Source organism: Urocitellus parryii, chromosome 2 (genome assembly GCF_045843805.1).
Source record: "Urocitellus parryii isolate mUroPar1 chromosome 2, mUroPar1.hap1, whole genome shotgun sequence".
NCBI lineage: Eukaryota > Metazoa > Chordata > Mammalia > Rodentia > Sciuridae > Urocitellus > Urocitellus parryii.
In genome coordinates this window covers 93,766,492-93,794,025 of record NC_135532.1, presented here as the reverse complement: position 1 = coordinate 93,794,025, position 27,534 = coordinate 93,766,492, and the positions used below count along the sequence as shown (strand labels likewise).

Here is a 27,534-nt window from a genome sequence, read left to right as displayed (position 1 = left end):
AGAATTTTGGCTCAGGATAAACTGTATCAAAAGTCTTACCACATCTGGTTTAAATAATATTTAGATAAGACTTTGGACTTTAGGATTGATGCTAGAAAAAGTTGAGATTTGGTTGGGATACAATGAATATGTTCTGCATGTTGCAAAGACATGCAGAAGGCCACGAGTGGAATGTTGTGAACTAAACATATTTGTGTTCCTCCCAAGTATATGTAAGTCCTAAATCCCAATGTATCAGGAGATGGGGTCTGTGGGAGATATTTATGTCATAATGGTGGAATCTACACGAACAGGGTTAGTGCCCTTATTAAGAAACATGGGAGGGACTGGAGTTGTGGCTCAGTGGTAGAGCACTTGGCTAGCATGTGTGAAGCCCTGGGTTCGATTCTCAGCACCGCATATAGATAAATGAATAAAATAAAGTTCCATCAACATCTAAAAAAATATTAAAAAAAAGAAACATGGGAGAGTGGTTGCACCCACATCCTTGCCACCAACATTTATTGTTGCTTTCTTCTTATTCTCCTTTTTTTTTTTTTTTTTTGCAGGGGACTGAACCCAGGGCCTTGTGCTTGCAAGGAAAGCACTCTACCAACTGAGCTATATCTCCCACTAATGGGCCAAGGACATAAACAGACACTTCTCAGAAGAGGATATACAATCGATTAACAAATATATGAAAAAATGTTCATCATCTCTTGCAACTAGAGAAATGCAAACCAAAACTACTCTAAGATATCACCTCACTCCAGTCAGAATGGAGCTATTATGAAGACAAACAACAATAAGTGTTGGCTAGGATGTGGGGGAAAAGGTACACTCATACACTGCTGGTGGGACTGCAAATTGGTGCAGCTAATATGGAAAGCAGTATGGAGATTTCTTGGAAAACTGGGAATGAAACAACCATTTGACCCAGGTATTCCTCTCCTCAGTGTATACCCAGAGGACTTAAAAACAGCATACTACAAGGACACAGCCACATCAATGTTTATAACAGCACAATTCACAATAGCTGAACTGTGGAGCCAACCTAGATTCCCTTCAGTAGATAAATGGATTACAAAAATGTGGCATATATACACAATGGAATATTACTCAGCAATAAAAGAGAATAAAACCATGGAATTTGCAGGTAAATGGATGGTGTTGGAGAAGATAATGCTAAGTTATCCAATCCCCCAAAAGCAAATGTTTTCTCTGATATAAGGAGTGTGACTCATAGTGTGTAAGGAGGGGGGGGGCATGAGAGGAATAGAGGAACTCTAGATAGAGCAGAGGGGTGGGAGGGGAAGGCGCTTAGCAATGATGGTGGAATGTGATGGACATCATTACCCAAAGTACATGTATAAAAAATTGAATTGGGTGTCAACAAACTTTATATATAAATAGAGATATGAAAAATTGTGGTATACTTGTGTAATAAGAATTATAAGGCCAAAAAATAAAATACATGTATAAAGGCATGAATTGGTGTGAATATACTTTATATGCAAACAGAGATATGGAAAATTGTGTTCTACTTTATAAGTGTAAAAACGAATGTAATGCATTCTGTTGTCATGTATTTAAAAAATAAAGTCAATTTAAAAAGAAAAGCAAACAATAAACAGCATTAAAATTTTTTTAAAAAGAAGATGGCAACCTACAAACCTGAGACAATATCCTCACCAGATGCTGCATCTGTTGGCACCTTGATCTTGAACATTTAAGCCTCTAGGACTGAGAAATAAATATTTGTTGCTTAAGCCATCCAGTCAGTAGTATTCTGTTATGAAGCCTGAATGAAGACACTAAAAAATGCCATTTAAAAAGTATTTGCCTTGGGCTTGTGTATATTTCTGTGGTAGAGTATTTGCCTAGAATGCAAGAGGCCTTAGATTTAATCTCTGGTACTGCTTTAAAAAATTGTCTACAAAGGTACTCTTCACTATTTTAACTCTGCACATTCCTTTAGTCATGTAAAGTCCTTCTCCTTTCAATATATCTGAATGAACCAGGTATTTCTAATAGTTTCATCTTCTTAAAGAAATCCCTACCAGAGTCTTTTTGACCTATTCAAATATGGACCAATTAATCCCAAGTTTTACTACTTATCAGAAATCTTTTGAGATTTCTTTTTAGCATCACCCTAGTATACCTTATGCCTTGATTTCGTGTTGGATACCCTTTCTCCTGGATCCCAAGTCTTTTTATTTCTTGATCCACTCTTCTACTTTGGTTGACCACATCCTCTAGCAGTTCCCTGAGGAAGAATATTTGAGAAATAAACTTTTTTAAAAAAGAAAAATAAGACATTCAAGACTGCAGAGAATGCCATCACTGGGGAAACATTAGAAGAGAATGAAGCTGGAGATTGAGGTGGGACAGATATCCCCAGCTTACCACTCCTGCCTCATCCCTTCCTACCACATCTCAAGCTCTGTTAAAGTGCAATTCATCTTCTCCACCCAGGACTGCCAGCAAAGTTGGGGTCTCCTTGTCCACATCCCAATAACCCAACCTATTCTCTTCAAATAACAACCAGCTCCAACTGACTCTGACCTTGGGAGGCAAGGTTTCCCATCTTCCAAGATTCACTTTAAATAGGAAAAAATGAATAATAAAACCAAGAATTAGAAACAATCTTTGCATGTCTGAAAAAAAAACAACTTTATTCTACCTTCATACTTATATGAGGGATAGTAAACTAGTCTAAGCTAGAAAAGAATTTCTCTCAGGATTTAAAGGCCTTGATTGATTCACTGTCTTTTATCATCTACTATTGCTGTAAAGAAGTTTGATAATAAGTCTTTTGATTTTTGATCCTTTGTATGGATCTGTTTTTTTCTTTCAGCTTTGAAGCTATAAGAGTATTTTTCACTAGTAATTTAAAATTTTATGCTATATGTTTTGATGTGGATGCATTTTTATTCACTATCTGCATATTTGATAGGCCTTCTGAGTTGTAAGTTTGTATTTTGCAGGTCTAAGAACCATTTTCATAATTACTTCATTGATAGTTTCCTTATTTGCTTCGTTTTCTGCCTCTGAACTTGTGTTAAATAAGGTTGGATTTTCTGGACCGTTTCTCTAATTACTTATTTTTTTCTTTATTGTTTTTCTCTACTCTCAGCTGTATTTTTTAAACTTTGTCTACTAATCTTTTAATTGAGATTTTCATTTCAATCATCATGTTTTCAATTCTAAGAGCTACTTTTTGTTGTTGTTCTCTAAATGGTCCCCTGCATAATACCCTACTCTTTTTTTCAAGGATGTGGGTTTGAGTTAGTATGTGATGTTATTTATTTTCATCCTGAAGGACTTCCTTTAGTATTTCTTGTAAGTGAATTCTGCCAACATGGGTTCTTTCAGTCTTCATTTAATAAGGAAAATATTTATTTTCCCTTTGAATTATAAAAGATTTTAATTTTGACAAAGTCCAGCTTTCTTTTTTGTTGTTGTTGCTGGTGTTTTGTGTATCATATCTAAGAATCCATCACCTAATTCAAGGATGTAAAGATTTACTCTGGGGTTTTTTGTAAGAGTTTTATAGTTCTTACCTTTAGGTCTTTGATCCATTTTGAGTTAATTTTTATAATTGGTGTGAGGAAAAGCTTACCTTGATTTATCAAGGTAGTTTTAATTTACAAGGAGATACTACCTCATGTTTATTAAAAAGGCTACTGTTAAAAAGCCAGAAAATGCAGAGTGATACTGGCCAAATCATATTGTTATATTGTGTACTTTGTGCATGTATGAAAATGTAACAGATCTCATCATTATGTACAACTATAATGCACTAATAAAAAATGTGGAGGAAAAAAAAGCCAGAAAATAACAAGAGTTATTAAGAATGTGGAAAAATTGAAATACTTGTCCATTGTGGTAGGAATGTGAAATGGTATAGTAATTCACTATGTTGTATTCATATATGTACCCAGGAAAGTTATGTCACTTCCCTCTACCTAAAGGCAGAATCATTTCACTGTCTTTCTTATTCCTTTCCTCTCCCCTTACCTTCATTACCCTTTGTTTAATCTATTGATCTTCCACATATCAGAGAGAACATTCGACATTTGTTTTTATAGGATTAATTGTCATAAAGTCATTATTTTTTAAGGCTGAGTAATATTCCATTGTGTATATATACCACATTTTCTTTATCCATTCATTTATTGAAGGGCACCTCAGTTAATTCCATAGCTTAGCTATAGTGAAATTAGTTACTTTAACCATTGATGTGGCTGTGCCACTATAGTATACTGATTTAAACTCTAAGATACATACCAAGGAGTGGAATAACTGGGTCAAATGGTGATTCCATTCCAATTTTTCAGAGGAATCTCCATACTGCTTTCCAGAGTGGTTGCACCAATTTGCAGTCCCACCAGCAGAGGGACTGAGTGTTCCTTTCCCCACACTCTTGCCAAATTTATTGTTACTTGTATTCTTGAAAATTGCCATTCTGATTGGAGTGAGATGAAATCTCAGTATAGTTTTGCTTTGCATTTTTCTAATTGATAGAGATAATGAACATTTTTTCATATATTTGTAGGCCATTCATATTTCTTCTTCTGTGAAGTGTCTGTTCAGTTCCTTTGCCCATTTATTGATTGGATATTTGTTTTTTGGCATTGAGTTTTTTAAAATTCTTAAATTTATTTTAATTAGTTATACACGATAGTAGAATGAATTTATACACTTCGACATATCATACATAGATGGGATATAATTTCTCATTTTTCTGAGTGTATACATTGCAGAATCATATTGGTCATGTAGTTACATATATACATACATTAATAATGTCTGTTTCATTCTACTATCTTTCCTATCCCCATATCCCCTCCTCTGCCCTCCCATCACTTCCCTCTATCTAATTTAACGTGACACTATTCTTCCCTAGTGCCTTACACCTTATTGTGAATTAGCATCCGAATATTAGAGAAAACATTCAGCCTTTGGTTTTGTGGGATTGGCTTATTTTGCTTAGCATGTTATTCTCCAACTCCAAACATTTACTGGCAAATGTCATAATTTCACTCTTCTTTAAAGCTGAGTAATATTCCATTGAGTATATATACCACATTTCTTTATACATCCATCTATTTAGGGACACCTAGGTGGTTCCATAGTTTAGCTATTGTGAATTAAGCTGCTATAAACATTGATGTGGCTGTGTCACTATAATATGCTGATTTTAAGTCCTTTGGGTATAAACCAAGGAGTGGGATAGCTGGCTGAAATAATGGTTCCATTCCTGGTTTTCTGAGGAATCTCCATACTGCTTTCCATAGTGGTTGCACCAATTTGCAGTCCCACCAGCAATGTACAAGTGAACATTTATCCCCACACCTTCACCAATACTTATTGTTGCTTGCATTCTTGATAATTGCCATTCTTACTGGAATGAAATAAAATCTTAAGAGTAGTTTTGATTTGTACTTCTCTAATTGCTAGAGATGTTAAACATTTTATATCTTCTGTAAAGGGCCTGCTCAGTTCCTTAGATCATTCATTAATTAGATTATTTGTGGGTTTTTTCTTTTTTTGGTGTCAATTTCTTTAAAAAAACTGGAATATATATGCAGCAAAATGAAACTAAAATATTGTGGAGATTAGTAGTGTATCTGATGTGCATGTGGTAAAGATTTTTTCCCATTCTATAGGCTCTCTCTTCACATTATTGAGGATTGTTTCCTTTGCTAAGAAGAAGCTTTTTAATTTGAACTCATCCTATTTATTGATTCTTGATTTTATTTCTTGCACTTTAAGTCTGGTTAAGGAAGGGAGGTCCTAAGCTGGCATGATGAAGATTTGGGCCTGCTTTCTCTTCTATTAGGCACAGGGTCTCTGGTCTAATTCCTAGGTTCCAGATCCACTTTGAGTTGAGTTTTTTTCAGGGTGAGAGACAAGGTTTTAGTTTCATTTTGCTGCATATATATTCCACTTTTCTCAGCACCATTTGTAGAATAGGCTATCTTTTCTCCAATGTATGTTTTTGGTGCCTTTGTCTAGTATGAGATAACTGGATTTATGTAGATTGTCTCTGTGTCTTCCATTCTGTATTGTTGGTCTACATGTCTATTTTGGTGCCCATACCCGGCCATTATTGTTATTATAGCTCTTTGTACAGTTTAAGTTCTGGTATTGTGATGTCCCCTGCTTCACTGTTCTTGCTAAGAATTGCTTTGACTATTCTGGGTCTCTCATTTTCCCAAATGAGTTTCATGATTGCTTTTTCAATGGGGAATGTTGTTAGGATTTTAATTAGAATTGTATTAAATCTGTATAACACTTTTGGAAGTATATCCATCTCCTCGGTCTATACCCAAAGGACTTAAAATCAGCATACTACACAGCCACATCAATGTTTATAGCAGCACAATTCACAATAGCTAAACTGTGGAGCCAGATGCCCTTCAGTAGATGAATGGGTAAAAATAAATGTGGCATATATATACAATGGAATATTACTCAGCAATAAAAGAGAATAAAATCATGGCATTTGCAGGTAAACTGGTGGTATTTTATTAGCATGTAAGTTTTCAAAATAGTTTCTAAGTGAAGTTAGCCAATACCCAAAAAACAAATGCTGAATATTTTCTCTGATATAAGGAGTGTAACTCATAGTGGGTAGGGAGGGGAAGCATAGGAGGAATAGAGGAACTCTAGATAGGGCAGAGGGGTGGGAGGTAAAAGGAGGGGGCAAGGATGATGGAATGATAGACATCATTATCCAAAGTACACGTATGAAGACACGAATTGGTGTCAACATACTTTATATACAAACAGAGATATAAAAAATTGTGCTGTGTGTGTGTAGTAAGAATTGTAATGCATTCTGCCGTCATTTATTTTTTTAAATATCAATTAAAAAACTCTTTTGGAAGTATGACCATTTTGACAATATTAACTCTGCCTATCCAAGAACATGGGAGATTTTCCCCATCTTCTCTGTTTTAAAAAAATATTTTTAGTTGTAGATGTCATGATATCTTTATTTTTTTATGTGGTGCTAATGAACCCAGTACCTCACATGTGCTAGGGCAAACACTCTACCACTGAGCCATAACCCCAGCCTGAGATCTTTCCACCTTCTAAGGTCTTCTTTAGCATTATGTAGCTTTCATTGTAGAGGTCTTTTACCTATTTTGTTAGATTGATTCCCAAGTATTTTTTTTTTTTTAGGCCACTGTGAATGGGGTAAGTTTTCCTAATTACTCTTTCAGTGGATTCATCACTGATCATAGAAATGCATTTGATTTATGGGTATTGATTTTATATCCTTCTACTTTGCTGAATTCATTTATTAGTTCTAGAAGTTTTCTGATGGAATTTTTTGGATCCTGTAAATATAGAATCATGTCGTTGGCACATAGTGATAGCTTGAGCTACTCTTTTCCTATTTGTATCCCTTTAATTTCTTTTATCTGTTTAACTGCTCTGGCTAGAATTTCAAGGACTATGTTGAATAGAAGTGATGAATGAGGGCATCCCTGTCTTGTTCAAGTTTTAGAGGGAATTCCTTCAGTTTTTTCCATTTAGAATGATGTTGGCCTTGGGCTTAGCATACATAGCTTTTATAATGTTGAGGGGGTGCTGCTGTATTTTGTCAAATGCTTTTTCTGCATGTAAAGAGATGATTATACGTTTCTTATCTTTAATTCTACTGATGTGATGAATCACATTTATAGATTTCTGTGTGTTGAACCAACCTTGCATCCCTGAGAGGAACTCCACTTGATCGTGGTGCACCATCTTTTTAATGTGTTTTTTGTACGCAATTTGACAGGATTTTATTAAAATTTTTTGCATGAATGTTCATCAGAGATATTGGTCTGAAGTTTTCTTTCCTTAATATATCTTTGTCTGGTTTTGGTATTAGGGTGATACCAGCCACATAGAATGAGTTTGAAAAAGTTCCCTCCTTTTATATTTCATGAAATAATTTGAGAAGTAGTGGTATTAGTTCTTCTTTGTAGGTCTTGTAGGACTCAGCTGAGAATCCACTGGTCCTGGGCTTTCCTTTGTTGGTAATATTTTGATGGGATCTTCAATTTCATTACTTGAAATTGTTTTGTTTAAATTTTCTATGTCCTCTTCCTTCAATCTGGGTAGATCATATGTCTAGAAATTTGTCTCGGACTATTCCCTGAAGACCTTAAAAGAGCATGCTACAGGGATGCTGCCACATCGATGTTCATAGCAGCACAATTCACAATAGCTAGACTGTGGAACCAACCCAGATGCCCTTCAATAGATGAATGGATAAAAAAAAATGTGGCATCTATACACAATGGAGTACTATGCAGCAATAAAAAATGACAAAATCATAGAATTTGCAGGGAAATGGATGGCACTAGAGCAGATTATGCTTAGTGAAGCTAGTCAATCCCTAAAAAACAAATACCAAATGTCTTCTTTGATATAATGAGAGCAACTATGAACAGAGCAGGGAGGAAGAGCAGGAAGAAAAGATTAACATTAAACAGAGACATGAGATGGGAGGGAAAGGGAGAGAAAAGGGAAATTGCATGGAAATGAAGGGAAACCCTCATTGCTATACAATATTACATATAAGAGGTTGTGAGGGGAATGGGAAAATTAACAAGGAGAGAAATGAATTACAATAGATGGGGTAGAGAGAGAAGATGGGAGGGGAGGGGAGGGGGGATAGTAGGGGATAGGAAAAGTAGCAGAATACAACAATTACTAATTGGGCATTATGTAAAATTGTGGATGTGTAACTGACGTGATTCTGCAATCTGCATTTGGGGTAAAACTGGGAGTTCATAACCCACTTCAATCTAATGTATGAAATATGATATGTCATGAGCTTTGTAATGTTGTGAACAACCAATAAAAAAATAATAAAAAAGAAAGAAAAAAAAAGAATTTCTTGATTTTTTCTCTCATTCCTTTTATGATACATTCTTCAATTAAAAGAGTATTGTTCCATCAAAAAAAAAAAAAGAAATTTGTCAATGTCTTCAAGATTTTCTATTTTATTGGCATGTAAATTTTCAAAATAGTTTCTGATTATCCTATGTTTTTTAATGGTATCTGTGGTGATATTTCTTTTTTACCTCATGAATTTAAAAATAATTGAGTTTTTCCCCTTTTTCTCTTGGTTAGTGTAGGTAAGATTTATCAATTTTATTGCTTTTTTTCCTAGGAACCAACTTTTTGTTTCATTTATTTTTTTAATCATTTTTTTGTTTCAGTTTCATTGAGTTCAGTTATGATTTTAATTATTTCCTGTTTTCTACTGCTTCTAGTGTTGATTTCATCTTCTTCTTCTAGGGTCTTGAGATATAATGTTAGGTTATCTGGTATCTTTGTATGTTTTTAATGAATGAGCTCAGTGCCATGAACTTTCCTCTTAGAACCGCCTTCAAAATGTCCCATAAATTTTGGTATGTTGTGTAGCTATTCTCAGTTATTTTAAGTATTTTTTATTTAATCCCTGATTTTTTCTGTTATCCATTCATCATTCAATAGCATATTATTTAGTCTCCACATATTAACTTTTTTATTTTATTTTGATTTCTAATTTCATTTCATTATTATATGATAGAATCTAAGGTATCCTCTGTTTTTTTGAATTGCTATGTATTATTTTGTGACCTAAGATGTGATCTATTTTAGAAAATGATCTCTGTGCTTCTGAGAAGAAAGTGTATTCAGCCATTGATAGATGAATATTCTATATATGTCTTAAGTCTAAATTATTACTTATATTTCTTAGTTCTATAGCTTCTTTATTTAGTTTTTGTTTGGATGATCTATCCAGTGATGAGAGAGGTGTGTTAAAGTCCCCCAGTATTATTTTGTTGTGGCCTAATTAATTCTTGAAATTACAAAAGGGTTTGTTTGATAAACATAGATGCTCCATTGTTTGGAGCACAAATATTTATGATTGTTATAAGTGATTGATATATGTTTCCCTCAAGCCATATGAAGTGACCTTCTCGGTCCCTTCTCATTAACTTTGGCTTAAAGTCCACTTTATCTGAGGATAGAAACCTCTGCTTGTTTATGAGATCCAAATGAATGATATGATTTTTCCCATTCTTTTTACCTTCAGTCTGTGGATGTCTGCCTATGAGGTGAGTCTCTTGGAGACAGAATATTGGGTCTTGTTTTTTAATCCAATTTGCCAATCTATGTTTTTTATATATTTATTATTTTTTAGTTTCAGGTGAACACAATATCTTTTTATTTTTATGTAGTGCTGAGGATCGAACCCAGTGCCCCATGCATGCCAGGTAAGCGTGCTACCAATTGAGCCACATTCCTAGCCCCCAATCTATGTTTTTGATTGATGAGTTTAGGCCATTTACATTATTATTGAGAGATGTTTTTTATTCATTCTCACTTTGATTTATTTCTGATTTTAAATTTGTATTAGTTTCTCCTCTGATTGACTATTCTTCTAGTGTAGTTCCCCCCTTTGCTGGTGTTTAATTTTTCCTTTCTTCTTTATGAAATATTTTATTGAGTATGTTTTGTATTACAGGCCTTGTAGTTGAATTCTTTTAAATTTAAATTTAATTGATTTTATTTTCTAAATACACAACAGCAGAATGCATTGCAATTCCTGTCTTTATACAAGTACTTTGGGGTGTTTTGCATTATAATTATTATTACACGTATATACCACAATTTTTCATATCTCTGTGTATAAAGTATGTTGACACCAATTAGTGTCTTCATAAATGTACTTTGGATAATGATGTCCATCACATTCCACCATCCTTTGCCCCCTCCTTTTTCCTCCCTTACCTCTATTCCTTCCATGCTCCCCCTCCCTACCCCACTATGAGTCAGCCTCCTTATATCAGAGAAAACATTCAGCATTTGTCTTTTGGGGACTGGCTAACTTCACTTAGCATTATCTTCTCCAGCGCCATCAGTTTACCTGCAAATGCCATGATTTTATTTTCTTTTATTGCTGAGTAAAATTCCATTGTGTATATATGACACATCTATTTTTATTCATTCATCTACTGAAGGGCATCTAGGTTGGCTCCACTGTTGAGACCCACAGACAAAGGGGCCCCAGCAAACTTCCAGCTGCCAGCAAACTTCCAGCTGCCGGCTGATGATTGGCTCACAGTGGCCCCAGCAACATCTAGCTGATTGGCTCCTCTGCGGTCATGTTCATTGGGCTGTTTCCCTGCCCTTCAGACTGCCAGCTGATGATTGGCTCACAGCGGCCCCAGCAACATCTAGCTGATTGGCTCCTCTGTGGTGATGTTCATTGGGCTGTTTCCCTGCCCTTCAGACTACGGAACTGCTCATTGGAGGACTTCTTTGGCTCCGCCCACGCGACCTAGCCAATCGGCCTCAAGAGCAGGAGGATTGGGGGAGGTGGTGGTTGGTGTGGGGGTGAGAGGCTTGTGGAAGCCGGTGGTGGCAGTTGGGCTCTGAGGGTTTTTCCTGAGGAGCTGTTTTGCTTGGCGTTTGTAGTTCTAAAAATAAAGTTAGTTTCTTTTGACAAGTGGCTCCTGAATTGTGCCCAGCCAGACTGCGGCATTTGGTGGCTCGCACGGGGAGCGACTGAGGGTAAGTAAACTGCTCGCCCCTGAGGGCAGGGCGAGAGGATGGGTAGCCATTCTAAGTTTCCTCTTTTGTTTTGCTTCATTTTTGTTTTAAGTTGCTTGTCCCTGGAGATGAGTGAGACGGAAGGAAAACCGCTCACATCTGAGGAACAGATAGGGAGAAAGGACAGATGGACATGTCAGGAGGATAGAAAGGCTATAATGATTTTGTGTTGTTCCAACTTTATTTCATTCTGTCTCGGTTTGGTTTGGTGTTATCTTGCTGGGTTGTATTATAGTAGAAATACGGGATCAGCAATTAGTAAAAAACAAACCGAAAGAGTGTTAAGTAAATTGTTAGAGCAAGGAGGCTTCCCAATAAAATCAAGAGCAGTCAGGGCATACGTTGATATAATACAAAAATATAGCCCATGGCTTTTTAAGGAGGAGTTGTTAGATATATCACAATGGAACCATCATGGTGAGGATTTAAAAAGAATAGAAAAGAACAACCCAGGGACTCTGCCAGTTGGCACATTGCCATTGTGGACGTACGTATCTAGTTTGCTTAGTCCAAAGCCTTCAGATCAGACAAAGGTAGAGGAAGGAGAAGACATATTGATTCAAGTAAAAGAGGTCTCTCAAGTTAGTCAGAATGAGGAAAAGATTCAAGTACAAGAGAAGGTCTTTCAAGCTAGTGAGACAGAGGAAGGAAGTTTAAAGCAGAAAAAGCCATCAGGGGAAAAGTTACAACAGGAGACTGCTAATAACACCTTTCTATCAGAGAGCGAAAGTCTCCAACCAACAGCACCACCTCTACAGGAGACTGCTACTAACAGCATTCTATCACCAGAGGGCATAAGTGTCCAATCAACAGCACCACCTCCATATGCTAAGAGACTCCCAACCCCCCCAGTTGATAGTTGGGATCCTGAGACAGGATCTCAAGTATGCCCTGTATTTGAGGTAGGAGGGCAGCGAATTTACCAGGGTTTAAATTTCAAATCAGTGAAGGAGCTAAAAGAGGCTGTAACAACCTATGGTCCTCAAGCACCCTTCACTGTAAGCTTGGTCGAATCCATTACCAACTTAAACATGACACCAGCAGATTGGGCTAATATTTGTAAAGCTGTGTTAACTGGAGGACAATACCTGTTATGGAAGGTTGCCAATGAGGAATTTTGCAAGGAGACGGCTAGGCGAAATGCAGCAGCTGGTTATCCTCAGAGAAATCTAGATATGTTGTTAGGAAAGGGACCTTATGAGGATCGGCAGCAACAACTTGCATATGATCCTGGTGTATATTTACAAATTGCTGTAGATGCAGTTAAGGCATGGAAGACTTTACAAGGACATGGAGGTTTACAAGGTCAACTATCTAAGATAATACAAGGAGCTAATGAACCTTACGCTGAATTTGTAGATAGGCTTATTCAAACAGCTACCAGAGTTTTTGGGAATACAGAACAAGCAATGCCATTAATAAAACAACTGGCTTATGACCAAGCGAATCGTTGGTGCAGAGATATCATTAGACCATGGAACCAGGAAGATTTAAACACATATATTAAATTATGTAGAGACATTAATGAACAAGAGCAAGTCATGGCAGCTGCAGTAAAACAGGCTTTAGATGCCAGAGACATTAATGAACAAGGGCAAATTGTGGCAGCTGCAGTAAAACAGGCTTTAGATTCCAGGCCAAGAACATGCTACAATTGTGAACAAACAGGACATTTTAAAAGGAATTGCCCCATAGGAGGAGGGTTTAACAAAACTAGGTATCAAAGGAGTAGAATACCGGGTATTTGCCCACGATGCCGTAGAGGGAGACATTGGGCTAATGAATGCCGTTCTCAAACCACCATAGAGGGTACTCCATTATCAAAAAACGAACAAGGACAAGGTGTTTATCCACAATATCGTGGACAAAGGCATCGGGCTCCGTTGCCAAAAAATGGACAGGGGGCCCCAATGCTCCGGGGCCCCAAATCACAAATATATGGAGCACTGGAGGAAACCAGCAACCCCAGCAACCCCATCAGGGTAGTGCCCAGGGCATCAGATCCCTCATCAGACAAACCAGAGGGAGCGCAGGGTTGGACATCTGCGCCTCCGCCAGATCAGTACTAACTCCAGAGATGGGAGTTCAAATCATTCCCACAGGGGTGAAAGGACCTCTTCCCAAAGGAACAGTAGGCTTATTATTGGGACGCAGCTCTTCTACTCTAAAAGGACTTTTGATAAGTCCTGGGGTAATTGATCCCGATTATGAAGGTGAAATAAAAATTATAGCCAGTTCTCCAAAGGGTATAACAGTAATTTCACCAGGAGATAGAATAGCACAGTTACTAATAATACCAAGCCTACATGATAAATTTTCCAGTCATGCTGTAGAAAGAGGTTCCAAGGGATTAGGCTCCACAGGTGTAGATTGGGCTATGCTTTCTTTAAATTTAGATTCTCGCCCCATGCTAAAACTAAATATTCAAGGACATGAATTTAATGGGCTACTGGATACAGGTGCAGACCTTAGCATCATCTCTCTTCAAGAATGGCCAAAACATTGGCCATTACAACAAGCCACTCAAACACTTCGAGGCCTAGGAGTGGCGAATAATCCCGATAGAAGTGCAATGGTATTAGATTGGAAGGATCCTGAAGGATGTGAAGGAACTATACAGCCATATGTATTGGATCATCTTCCTGTAAATTTATGGGGACGAGATGTCTTAGATCAATTAGGTTTGACATTAACAAATAATATCAATCAAAATGCACCCACTATTATGGCTAGACAAGGTTTTAGGAAAGGAAAAAGATTAGAAAAACAAGAACAAGGTATAGCAGCACCAATACAAATAAATCAAGGAACAGACAGACATGGGTTGGATTTTCACAAAGGGCCACTGAGACAATAAAAATTACCTGGAAATCAGAAATACCAGTATGGGTTCCTCAGTGGCCCTTGACTAAAGAAAAGATACAAGTAGCCCATGATCTGGTCAAACAACAATTAGTGGAAGGACATATACAACCTTCTGTATCTCCCTATAATACTCCCATTTTGTCATCAAAAAGAAATCTGGTAAATGGAGATTATTGCAAGATTTAAGAGCCATTAATAATGAAATGGTCATTATGGGACCTGCTCAATCAGGGATTCCTCAGTTGTCTGCTTTGCCAAAAACTTGGTATGTTTTAGTTATAGATATTAAAGATTGTTTTTTTTCAATTCCAATTCATCCTGAGGATCGTCCACGTTTTGCATTTACTATCCCTGCACTAAATCATGAAGGTCTTGATCAGAGATATGAATGGAAAGTACTCCCTCAAGGGATGGCTAACAGCCTAACTATGTGTCAAATTTATGTTAACAAAGTAATCCAGCCACTTAGAAATCAAAATCCTGAGCTACAAATATTTCACTATATGGATGACATATTATTAGCACACAAAGCTAAAAACACATTGCTAGAATGTTATGCCACACTTACAAACTTATTTAAAAATTATAATCTAGAGATAGCAATAGATAAAGTACAATTAAATTTTCCAATTAATTATTTGGGAGTTCTATTATCCTCAACCATGGTCCGTCCACCAAAAATTCAAATACGAGTAGATCAACTCAAATCACTTAATGACTTTCAAAAGTTATTAGGAGACATAAATTGGATAAGGCCTTATCTAGGTATTCCAACAGGAGAATTGGGACCTTTATTTGATATCCTAAAAGGTCCATCAGATCCAAATTCACCCCGAATGTTAACACCTGAAGCAAGAAAGGCATTAAAAATCATTGAAACATATATGGAAAATATGCATTTGGATAGAATTGATATAAGTTTGCCTTTATTATTTATTGTACTACCAACAAAAAATATTCCTACAGGAGTATTTTGCAAGAAGGTCCATTATTATGGATACATTTATCTTATTCTCCTAACACTATTCTTACTAGGTATCCTGAGGCTGTAGGACAATTAATACTCAAAGGAATAAAAACAGCAAAGGCAGTGTTCGGAATTTCTCCTAATAAAATTATTACTCCATATACTATGAATCAAATTGATGAATTAGCTAATGAGTTAAGTACTTGGGCAATAATCATGTGCAAATCTAATGTTTCATTTGATAACCACTTACCATCTAATCCTTTATTGTCTTTTTGGTCATTGCATCCTGTAATTTTTCCAAAAATGACAAGAAAAACACCTATCATGAATGCTCCAAGTATATTCACTGATGGATCAAATAATGGTACAGCAGCAATAGTTACACCTGATCGAACTTTTACATTTTTAGTACCCAAACAATCAGCTCAAAAGGTAGAGCTTAATGCAGTATTACAAACTTTTGTGATGTTTAAAGATTTTGTATTTAATTTATTTTCTGATAGTCAGTATATAGTAAATGCTATAGTATCCCTTGAAGATGCTGGTAGGATTTCCCCTTCTTCTACTGTTTTCTCTTTGTTTTCCACTATACAAAGTTTAATCTGGGACAGAAAAGATCCATTCTTTATAGGACATATCAGGGCACATACAGGATTGCCTGGAGCCCTTAGTTTGGGCAATGATTTAGCAGATAAAACTACACATGACGTACATATTTTCTCTATACTAGAAGAAGCTATAAATTTTCATAAAAGGTTCCATGTCAATGCTAATACTTTACAAAAGCGTTTTAAAATAACTAAGGAACAAGCTAGACAAATAATAAAACAATGTCAAAATTGTGTGACCTTTTTACCACAAGTTAATCTTGGAGTCAATCCTAGAGGATTGATACCTAACCATATTTGGCAGATGGACGTCACACAATTGCCAGAATTTGGAAAATTAAAATATTTGCATGTTACAGTTGATACTTCTGGATTTTTGATGGGCTCCCTTCATACCGGAGAAAAAACTAAAGATGTTATAGCTCATTGCTTACAAAATTTTGCCACTGTGGGCATTCCAAAACAGTTAAAAACAGATAATGCCCCTGGTTATACGTCTACTTCTTTTAAACAATTTTGCTCATCATTTGGCATTACTCATATAACAGGAATCCCATACAATCCACAGGGACAAGGCATAGTTGAAAGAGCTCATCAAACTATTAAAATGTACTTATTAAAGCAAAAAGACGGAATTGGGAAGGGGTATATATTCCCCAAAGATAAACTTAAAATAACCCTTTTTACTCTAAACTTTTTAAATTTGGATTCATCAGGACTTAGTGCTGCAGAAAGGCATATGTGTCCAAAAAATGTACATAAGCCCAAGGTACTTTGGAAAGATATTCTAACAGGACAATGGAAAGGTCCTGACCCAGTAATTGTCTGGAGTCGGGGGTCTGTTTGTGTGTTTCCACAGGAAGAACAGCAGCCGATTTGGATTCCAGAGAGATTAACCAAGGTCCTGACCCAGTGATTGTCTGGAGTCGGGGGCCTGTTTATATGTTTCCACAGGAAGAACAGCATCCGATTTGGATTCCAGAGAGATTAACTAAAATCCTGACCCAGTGATTGTCTGGAGTCGGGGGTCTGTTTGTGTGTTTCCACAGGGAGAACAGCAGCCAATTTGGATTCCAGAGAGATTAACTAAAGCGAATTCTACAGACCAAAAAGAAGATGATTTGGCTCAAATCAATAAGAGCTGATATCCAAAACTCCAATTTGGCTATCCTTACATCTGTGACAGAACCAGGATGCTTTTTTCAATATCTGTTTTATTATTGCCCTTTCCCATATCATGAAGTTCTATTTTGTTTTTTGAGCTCATACAGACCTAGGTTAATGTTTTGCTGATCAGTTCTATTTTTTTTTTGACTATAGAGTTTTTAAACATTGCAATGGAGATTTCACCTGTAAAAAGTTATAAGGCCTTTACCATTATGTTATGTGTTGTATGTATTATATTATGTGTGCACACTTGTGTTTTGTGTTATATGTTTGAATGTACGTATGTCCATATATCATATATGATGAGCGCTCATAAAAAAAAATGGATCCAAAAAAATTTTTTTTTATTCACGTGATTTAAATGGTTTAATTTAAATTGGGTAAATAACTGTTAAGAATTATTTTAATATATAAACAAAAAAGGAGTTTAACAGATCTGTTTGTTTACTTTCACCTATCCTTTTCATTATATTTAATAATTCTTTTCAAGATAATGTAAATTGTTAAAAAAATTGTTTTCTTTTAGTGCCTTCTAGAATGTTACACAATTATTAATATTAACCATTATTGCCAAAATTCCTATCTTCATCCCAATGCCGGTGAAGATAATGTAAATTGTTAAGAAAATTGTTTTCTTTTAGTGCCTTCTGGAATGTTACACAATGTTTTCTTTAGCCATTATTGCCAGAATTTCTATCTTCATCCCAGTGCCAGTGAAGACAATGTAAATTGTTAAGAAAATTGTTTTCTTTTAGTACCTTCTAGAATGTTATATAATTTTTTCTTTAGCCATTATTGCCAGAATTCCTATCTTCATCCCTGTGCCTGTGAAGACAAAGATAAAACTAATCTACAGTTTCTGCAATAGCCATCACTGAACCGCTTACAGGACTTGCCTAAACTATGTGTCACTTGTATGCATTGTAAACTCACTTGTATGCATTGTGAACCATCTGTTGGTGCAGCGACTTGTGGTAGTGTTGGAGTATTTTTGCTGATGATGTCATCCGTGGTACAATTTTTCCAACAAGAGCTGTCGATTGGCTTGGTATATCTTCCTCCCTTCTGCTTGTCATGATCGTTCAGCTATTTGGGGGCCAACAGAGGTGAGGCAAAGAACCTCACCCCCCCCACTGGTACCTCTCCACAGGTGTGGCTGTATACTGGACCGGTAGTCAATGACGGGTAAGATCCAATTACAATGGTACCAACCTAAGACAGGAGGCTGACGCCCTGAGGTCAGCTCATCCGAAGACGGGTAAGGACCATATGTAGTATTGGACAACCTAAGGCAGGCACGGTCCCTAAGCCATATGCTTGTTGTTTAAACAGAGAGGGGGAGATGTTGAGAGCCACAGCCAAAGGGGCCCCAGCAAACTTCCAGCTGCCAGCAAACTTCCAGCTGCCGGCTGATGATTGGCTCACAGTGGCCCCAGCAACATCTAGCTGATTGGCTCCTCTGCGGTCATGTTCATTGGGCTGTTTCCCTGCCCTTCAGACTGCCAGCTGATGATTGGCTCACAGCGGCCCCAGCAACATCTAGCTGATTGGCTCCTCTGCGGTGATGTTCATTGGGCTGTTTCCCTGCCCTTCAGACTACGGAACTGCTCATTGGGGGACTTCTTTGGCTCCGCCCACGCGACCTAGCCAATTGGCCTCAAGAGCAGGAGGATTGGGGGAGGTGGTGGTTGGTGTGGGAGAGAGAGGCTTGTGGAAGCCGGTGGTGGCAGTTGGGCTCTGAGGGTTTTTCCTGAGGAGCTGTTTTGCTTGGCGTTTGTAGTTCTAAAAATAAAGTTAGTTTCTTTTGACAAGTGGCTCCTGAATTGTGCCCAGCCAGACTGCGGCACTCCACAGTTTAGCTATTGTGAATTGTGCTGCTATAAACATTGATGTGGCTGGGTCCCTATAGTATGCTGTTTTTAAGTCCTCTGGTTATAGTTTGAGGAGAGAGATAGCTGGGTCAAATGGTGGCTTCATTCCCAGATTTCCAAGGAATCTCAATACTGCTTTCCATATTGGCCGCAGTCCCACTAGCAATGTATGAGTGTACCTTTCCCTCCACATCCTCGCCAACACTTATTGTTGTTTGTTTTCATAATAGCTTCCATTCTGACTGGAGTGAGATGATATCTTAGAGTAGTTTTGATTTGCTTTTCTCTGATTGCTAGAGATGATGAGCATGTTTTCATATATTTGTTGATTGATTGTATATCCTCTTCTGAGAAGTGCCTGTTCAGGTCGTTGGCCCATCTGTTGATTGGGTTGTTTTTTCGGTGCTTGTAGTTGTATTCTTTTAACTTTTATTTATTGTGGAAGGTTTTTATTTAATCATCAGGTCTGAAGCTTAATTTTGCCAGATATTCTTGGTTGGCATCCAATTTCTTTCAGAGGTTGGCAAATATTATTCCAAGACTTCCTGGTTTTGGGGATTTGGGTTGAGAAGTCTGCTGAGATCTGGATATAAATCTTAACTGTCATTTTTCTCTGTCAGCCTTTAAAAGTCTATCCTTATTCTGTATGGTAGGCATTTTCGTAATAACGTGCCTGGGCTTGATTCTATGTAATTCTGTATACTTGGGGTTCTGTAAGCCTCCTGTGTTTGATTTTCCATTTCCTTCTTAAGGTTTGGGAAATTTACTGATATTATTTCATTGAAAAGTTTGTTCATTACATTGGTTTATATCTACGAGCCCTCATCTATCCCAATAAATCTTAAATTGTGTCTTTCCATGTTTTTCCATATTTTTTGAACATTCTATTTGTGTTCTCTTAACATCTTTTTCCATGGTCAACTTTATTTTCAAGATCATATATTTTGTCTTCATTTTCTAAAATGCTATCTCTCAGGTCTAGTCTGCTGGTGATTCTTTACATTGAGTTTTTAATTTGGTTTATTGATTCCTTCATTTTGATAATTTCTGACTGATTCTTTAAAATTCCTATTTCCTATTGAAGTAGTCTTTCCCTTCTTTGATTTTTCTGTCTGATTTTACTCCTGACATAATATTTGATCTCACAGATCAACTTAACTCTAGACTTTCTAAATTCCTTCTTGCTTGGACATTTCCATCACTGTGATATCATGAGATTCTATTAATGTGGTATTTTGATTTGTTTGTGATGATTTATTCCCTTGATTTTTCATGTTGTTTGTGTGTCTACCAAAAATTTCAATAAGAATCTGAGGTGGTAGTGCTTCTACCCTATGAATTTATAGTGTTCCTGAAGATTTCTAGTATCTCAGATTTTAGAGGAAGACAAATAATAACATCAAATGCAATCAATATTCAGCATTAAACTACTTAGTTCTTATTTTGGAACCTACAATTTTAATTGGCACTCTAGAAAGAAATTGTATACTATGAAATTATCAATAGTAGAGACATTATGTTTACAAAAGGGTTTGCTATTTCAAAAAGGTGAAGAGGGAGAATGCAGAGGATGTAATAATTGAGACAGAGGATGAGAGAGAGAAAGTGGTAGTAAAGAATTAAAGGAAGAGTGAGAGAACAATATAATTTGGCTGTGCACAAAAGAGAGAAAGATAATTGAGAGAAATAGGAGAAAAACAATATAAAAGAACATTAACAAAAGTTTAAAAAATACATAAAACAATACCAAGGCAAAACCCTAGTCCTCAAAAGACAGAATCATGAAAATCATTACCTTCAAGAAATGCTAGAGGGCTGGGGCTGTAGCTCAGTGGCAAAGTGATTGCCTAGCATGTGTGAGGCACTGGGTTCAATTCTCAGCACCACACAAGAATAAACAAATAATATAAAGACATTCTGTCCATCTATAACTATAAAAAATAAAATAATAAAAAACAAATAAAGAAATGCCAGAAAGAAGAAGTATGAAACAAATATGCCTATGTATAATTATCCATGGACTATTAGCATACAAGTTTGGTGTTTTTTTTTTTTTTTAAGTTTCCTGATGCAAGATGAAGGAATTGTTTCTATAGTGATGGTCAAAAAATTGACTATAATATTATGTGTTGGTTGTCAGTTCCCAATTGTCTTTTTTTCCCCTTGAGGTATGTATTGTGCATATGCAAGACTAATAGTTGAGGGCTGTTAATTCCTTCTTTTTGTGGAGCTAGTTACATCGCCTGCTTTCAACTTCCTTTTTCAGCAATATGAGGTGCAGTGGATTGGAAGGTATTGTCTCCTTCACTCAAAGTGAGGGGTCACTGTAGAATTCTGTGAAAGGGATTCTCAGAGGTGGTGTCCTAGAGTTGGGGTTTGGGTCTAGCTAGACCCCTGGTGTTTTGTGGAATGATGTTTGGTGCAGCTTTTAAATCAGCACACCACCAGAGCCAGGCTGCTTCTGGTCTGCACTGGGCATTTGTATCACTTGAATCTCCTCTGGATTCCACTTGAGCAGTCCTTTGCCCCCCTTTACCTCCCACAAGTCCCATATCTTTCCTACCTAGACTCAGTCCCAAAGTGTACATTCATTCCCTCCCCCCTCCCCCCAATCAAGTCCCTGGTTGTCCCCAGCTGGTTCTGCCAACCATGAGACTCAAAGTGTGAGAGACACCCAGGACCTCTCAGGTCTGAGTGTCTCAAAATTCCCTGGGTATAACACTTTCCATGCCTGAATTTCACCTGGTTTTCTAGTCATACTCTGGGTCATGGTTGGGCCTCTGCCAGTCAAGTTTTTGGCCCAACTGGAATTACACAGGTCTGGATGCCTGGGTTTGGACCCATACCTGGGAGAGCTATGGCATAGCAGGAAAATATGGCTGCTGACCCTGCTCTCTGCTGGTCACTGGGAGACAGGCAGTATCCCTCTCACATGAAAACAAAGTGCAGCTCACCCACTGGATCAACTTGACAATGTCCCTGATTACTGTCCTCTCTGTTTAAAGGCACACCTAGATGCTACCTCAAATTTGGACTCTCTTATTAGTCTCTTTCTCTGACCTGCCCATGGGGGATCTGTATTAGCAGCTGCTGATGCCAGGGCTGGATTTTTCTTTCTTTTATTTATGTTTTTAATTTGATTCTATCCAAAGTTCTAGGCCATTCCGAAAGTCCAGTATTAAGTCCCAGTAGGATTTCTTTGTTTTTACTGACCTCAAAGAAAGGCTACTTGTCCTCTTTTCTGGTCCTATGCCATGGAGTAGTTTGAAAAGTAACCTTCTCTACTCTACCATCTTGTACCATCAGTTTTTTTTAATAGTTAGTGTATTGAGGTATGCATGATAGTGAGATTCATAATGGTATATTCATATATGTACATAGGAAAGTTAGGTTAGATTCATTCTGTTCTTCCCCTATCCTGTCCCTTCTCCCTCCACCTCAGTACCTTTCATCTAGTCTACAAATCTTTCTTCTGTTTTGATGGAATCCCCGACCCCCTTTTCCCTTTTTCTTTCCTTTTCCCCGTATTTTGGACTAGGCAAATAAGAGAAAACATTCAAACTTTATCCAAAGGAATTCTAACCAAGATCTTAAAGAGATAATTTTACACCCATGTTCATAGCATTATTCACAATAGCCAACAGGTGGAAGCAACATAAGCACCCATTCTTGACTGACAGCTTTATTCTTTCCTTTCAGCCAACTGAATGGGTACACTATTACACTTTTTTTTTGTAACTTCTATTACTACTGATAATGAAAGTAATTTCTGATAATGGAAGTCATTAATTATATTGTTGTTTTCTTGCTTATGACAAGGAATTTTTCTCTTGCTGCTCTCAAAAACTTCTCTTTTGTGGCTTTTAATAGTTTGAGTATATTGTGTCTAGGTATTGCTATCTTTACATTTATCCTACTTTAGTTTCACTGAACTTCGTGGATTTACAGTTTTTCAACAAATTCTGGAAGTTTACAGTGATTATTTCTTATTTTTTCCCCATATTCTCTTCTCTCTTTCTTCTTTCTCTTGCCCAGAATTCCTACATTTGTAGTCCTGGATGTATCAGACTGCTGTAGCTTTTATTTTGCGACCAAACACTGAACTCTTTCTACATTCAAGGAGTTGAGCAGTCAAAAATGGGTAAGAAATAAGTTCAGAGTCCTAGATTTTATTGTCAACATGGTTTTTCTAGCTCTAATAGTCTCTCTTATTTTTCTGCACACATACATTTATGTCCTTACTGTTTGACTCGTGACTTTGCTTTTGTTACTTTTCATGCTTGTATATCTTCTCTTCTTAAATTTATAATAAAATCCAAAATTGCTGAATGTCTATGAGGCCTTGCATAAGCTGGCCTCTGCTTATCTCTTGGATCACTTTATGACATCCCCATTCATCTCACTCACTACATTCTAGATATACTGACCTCCTCTCAGTTCTCTGAGATTAACAAGTTTTCTCTTACCTCTAGACCTTTAGCTTAGAACCCATTATTCCCTCTTTGCTTCCTCACACTTTAGGGCTTAGCTTGAATGCCAAAAGAGCTTACCTATTTTTATCTATATAAGGTCTTCATGACATAATACAAGATTTATCTTTATGGCACTTATCATAATTTTCATATTATATACTTATTTATGTGATCATGTGTTTAACCATGAGCTCCAGGCAGATAAACAGGTATCTCTCTTGTTCTCCTTAGTATACCTAGCACTTATCATAATAAGTGGCAGAAAATATTAACAAATATTTTTTGAATAAATAAATTAACATCCTATATCCTGGCCATTCTTTAGTTTAGCTACTTCCATCTTCTCCAAACCCCTTTTTAGATTCTCTGTCCTCAATGATTCTCTTCTTTCCTGATTTCTTATTGCACTTAAAATCTTGCTACATGTCAAGAAGATATTTTACTATCTGACTTTTCCACTTGGCTGGTTTGTTATTTAAAGTCAGGAACATGTATCACATCTTTTGGGAACACTGTAATGTCCTATTAGATCTCTTTAGAAACAGGGGAACTTCTTTTTAATCTCTAGACCTAGCAGATATTGAAGGGTCCTTCAATGAGAGACCCTCAGTAAAGGCTTATTTAAATTTAATTTCTCAACAAAATTTTTTCCAGGTCTTATGCTTATCACTGGGGGGAAAATAGCACAAGAAATATATAAGGAAGTCCCATTCTAAGGGGGAAAATCTATAGGCACGTGCACAATCACAATGTAATATCTACTAATGAAATAAAGCTAGGTACAGAGTAAACATGGGCAAAGTCAATTCCTAGGGCTTGATTCTACTCACAAACTTTGAGGAAATTTTCAACAAGTTGAGTTTTAAAGAACAGACAGAAGTTCATCAAATCAAGAAGGGGTAGGGAAACAAGTTTAGAGAAAGCCAAATAAGTTACCAAATTTAAATTGAATTTATTTTAAAGTTGGAGAATTAGGTAGAGTCATAAGCCAGGCCTTCTACACAATGTTAAACAGCAAGTTCTATAGCATAAATGGTAACTAACACCAACAGTTTACATTTTTAAAAGAGAAGTATGGTGTGAAGAATAACTCAGGGTGTGAAGAAAGTAGATTCAGGGAGTCTATATTTGGGTAGAAATATGAAGGATCTTGGATAACAATGAGGATGGAATAGGAGAAGTGATTTGGTTGATGTTTAGGAAGCAGAAGTTGAAAGGACACTGATTAACAGAGAGGGGAAAGAGATAAAGAAGGAGCTTACAACAATTCCAAGGTTTCAGATGCTCTCTAAGCAAATGATAATGTCTTTTACCTGATTTAAGGAACATGGGCAAAAGTTTATGTGTGAAGCAAAGAAAATGAATTCAGTTTTTATATATTGAGATAGGTATGTCTGAGGGACTGTGGGGACAGGCCCAAGATGGCTATATTTAAGTTCCCTTGCTGAAGACTTCTGGCCTGCTATGTTTTAGTTTACAGTCAAGGTCATAAACACCATGATTCAGCATATGTACTCAAGATTATAAATATTTGCTTGTGCATGTGCACTCACATAACCCAATGGCATCAGGGTTTCTTTGGCTCACACATGATAAAGGCCTATTGCAAAGATAGGCAGCTATTGCCACCTTCAAATAAAGCATGTCTTCAATTCCAACTGCACCTTATATCTTCTTTCAACTGCCAGAGTCCTGAACCTTTTCCCCAGGATCTAAGCACCCTGCAGGACAGGGACATCCAAAGGCACATGTCTGGTAGAGAAAAGGAAATGAGGGCCTGAAACTCAGGGGAGAGGTCTCTGAGATTTAGATTTTATGACCAAATATTTGATTCTATTCTAAATGATGAAATGTCAAAAATGCTAGTTAAGCAACCAAGGTCCTGCTAGCTGCTGCATATTCCCTTCTGCTGATTGTCTAATACTTATCAGTTAACCTATACTAGGATGTACTGTATGATTTTGCAGTGTCTTTTATTTTAACCCTTCCAGATTTGCATATGAAATCAGCAATGAGACAAAATGGAAGAATATCTGCTCTTCTCTTTAATTATCTCTTTCTGCCCACATGTATGTGCTCTTTGGCACAGAGGTAAGTATAGTAGAAATGCTGAAAACTAGATTAGCACCATTTAATTAGAGGTTAGACAAGCACTATTTGGTTAAAAAGACAGATGCTCAAGAGAACCTCTTTTTAAACAATTTTTTGGTTTAGATGGACACAATATCTTTATTTTATTTATTCATTTTTATGTGGTACTGAGAATTGAACCCAGTGCCTCATGCATGCTAGACAAGCACTCTACCACCAAGCTACATCCCCAGTTCCTTAAGCGAACATCTTGATGAGAAGATATAATTAAACATTCTGTGTCAATACCCTGAACACCTGATATATCACTAACCTTTAATGATTTCTCATAAACTGCTTCAAGAAAGTAATACATGACTAATTTAATAACCTAACCATAAGAAAACCCTAATTCTTTGTTAACAGTAGTTCAATGATCTAGAATTTTTGAGGGTTTATACAGCTATCCAAATGCTAATAGAAGAAAGAAAGATAATCTGTTGATTTTAGATCTAGATGTAAAAGTTTCTTATTAGTTTACTGTTAAAATTAAGTTTAAGAAAACTAAAAAAATAAAGAACATTCAATTAAGGACTTTATAATTTCTTTTACAGTGGGAAAGTGGTATACTTCTCTTCAATATCTAGAAATTTTTATTTTATTTTAATTTTTAAAAATCAATTAATTTTTTACAGTATTGGCAATCAAATCTAGGGTCTCACACATGCTAGGCAAGTACTCTGCCAGTGAGCTGCATCCCTCATCTGACTATCAAGAAATTTTTAAATGATCTAAACATTTCTAGCAGCTCTACAAAAAAATTTTATATTTCTTTAAAATACTTTATAGTTTTTAAGGCTAAATTATAAATAATAAATTCAAAGATAAAATAGTTGGTCCACTGATGACTTCCCTGACAAATTACAAATCAGAATACTGGGGTGGCTGTGCTCGATTTGTATTTTCTCTAGTAAGTACATCTGGTAAAACATTTACTGAGCACAAGGCACTGTGCAAGATGCTGGGATTATGGAAAGAGAAGCCAGAGTCTCTGTGCTCAAAGATGACAAAGAAATATATTCCAGTTTTCAAACTGCAATCCATGGACTTCCAGTGGTTCCACAGGGTACTGGATGAGATGGGGCATAGTGAAATTTCTGTTATTTACTCCTCTCCCCTTAACACTAAAATAGTTCTATTTCCTCTGTCTCATATATTAGACTTTCTTGTAAAATTTACAAGAGCAGGAAAGGACTCTTACACTTTTATAAATAAATAATAAAGTTTACTATTAGTCAAATAAATAATAAACCTCTGGTCTAGTAGAAAAATAAGAGCAGCCAGAATCTACAGCTCTTGTATGTAGTCTTGCCTGTATGCACCCCACTATTTTCTCTATAACATCTTTCCCAGGGGCACATACTATTAGATATTGATGACAAGGAAAGTTAATGCCCTGATCAATAGTGTATAATTTTATTCCAAATGCCAAAATTAAACACAGTGCTTTAGTTTTTTTTTTCATTAAGATTAGCAGTGTCCTGGAGCACAATAATTGTTTTTCTTTTGTACTATTACAACTTCCATTTTAAATTTTCCCATGTGTAACATACAATTGGAAAAGTGAATTTTAGTAAGAAAAATAAAAACAAAGAAAAAAACATAAGGCACTCTTAACACAAGTTCTCAAACAACATAAATAATCTGAGATTTTTCTCTCTGCCCTAGTTAGAAGCTAACCATAGAGAAATATTTGAACTCTAAAAATTTCATGTTAGCTACAGAGCTCACAGCACAACCTGTGGCCTCTAGAAGGGACGCCTAAAGAGTCTCCTTGATTCTCCCCACCCTTCAAGGAAAAAAGCACTGCTAAAGTTTTCATGTTTAACAGCTCCAGGGCTCTGCCATGATATATACTC

The 27,534-nt window shown here is 36.6% G+C and overlaps 1 protein-coding gene across 1 annotated transcript in view; it reads right to left on the bottom strand.

Annotated features, from left to right (window-relative positions):
• The window catches only part of Dock3 (dedicator of cytokinesis 3), a 656,066-nt gene that overhangs the window by 215,511 nt on the left and 413,021 nt on the right, over positions 1–27,534 (bottom strand). The gene's annotated exons all lie outside the window — the stretch shown is intronic.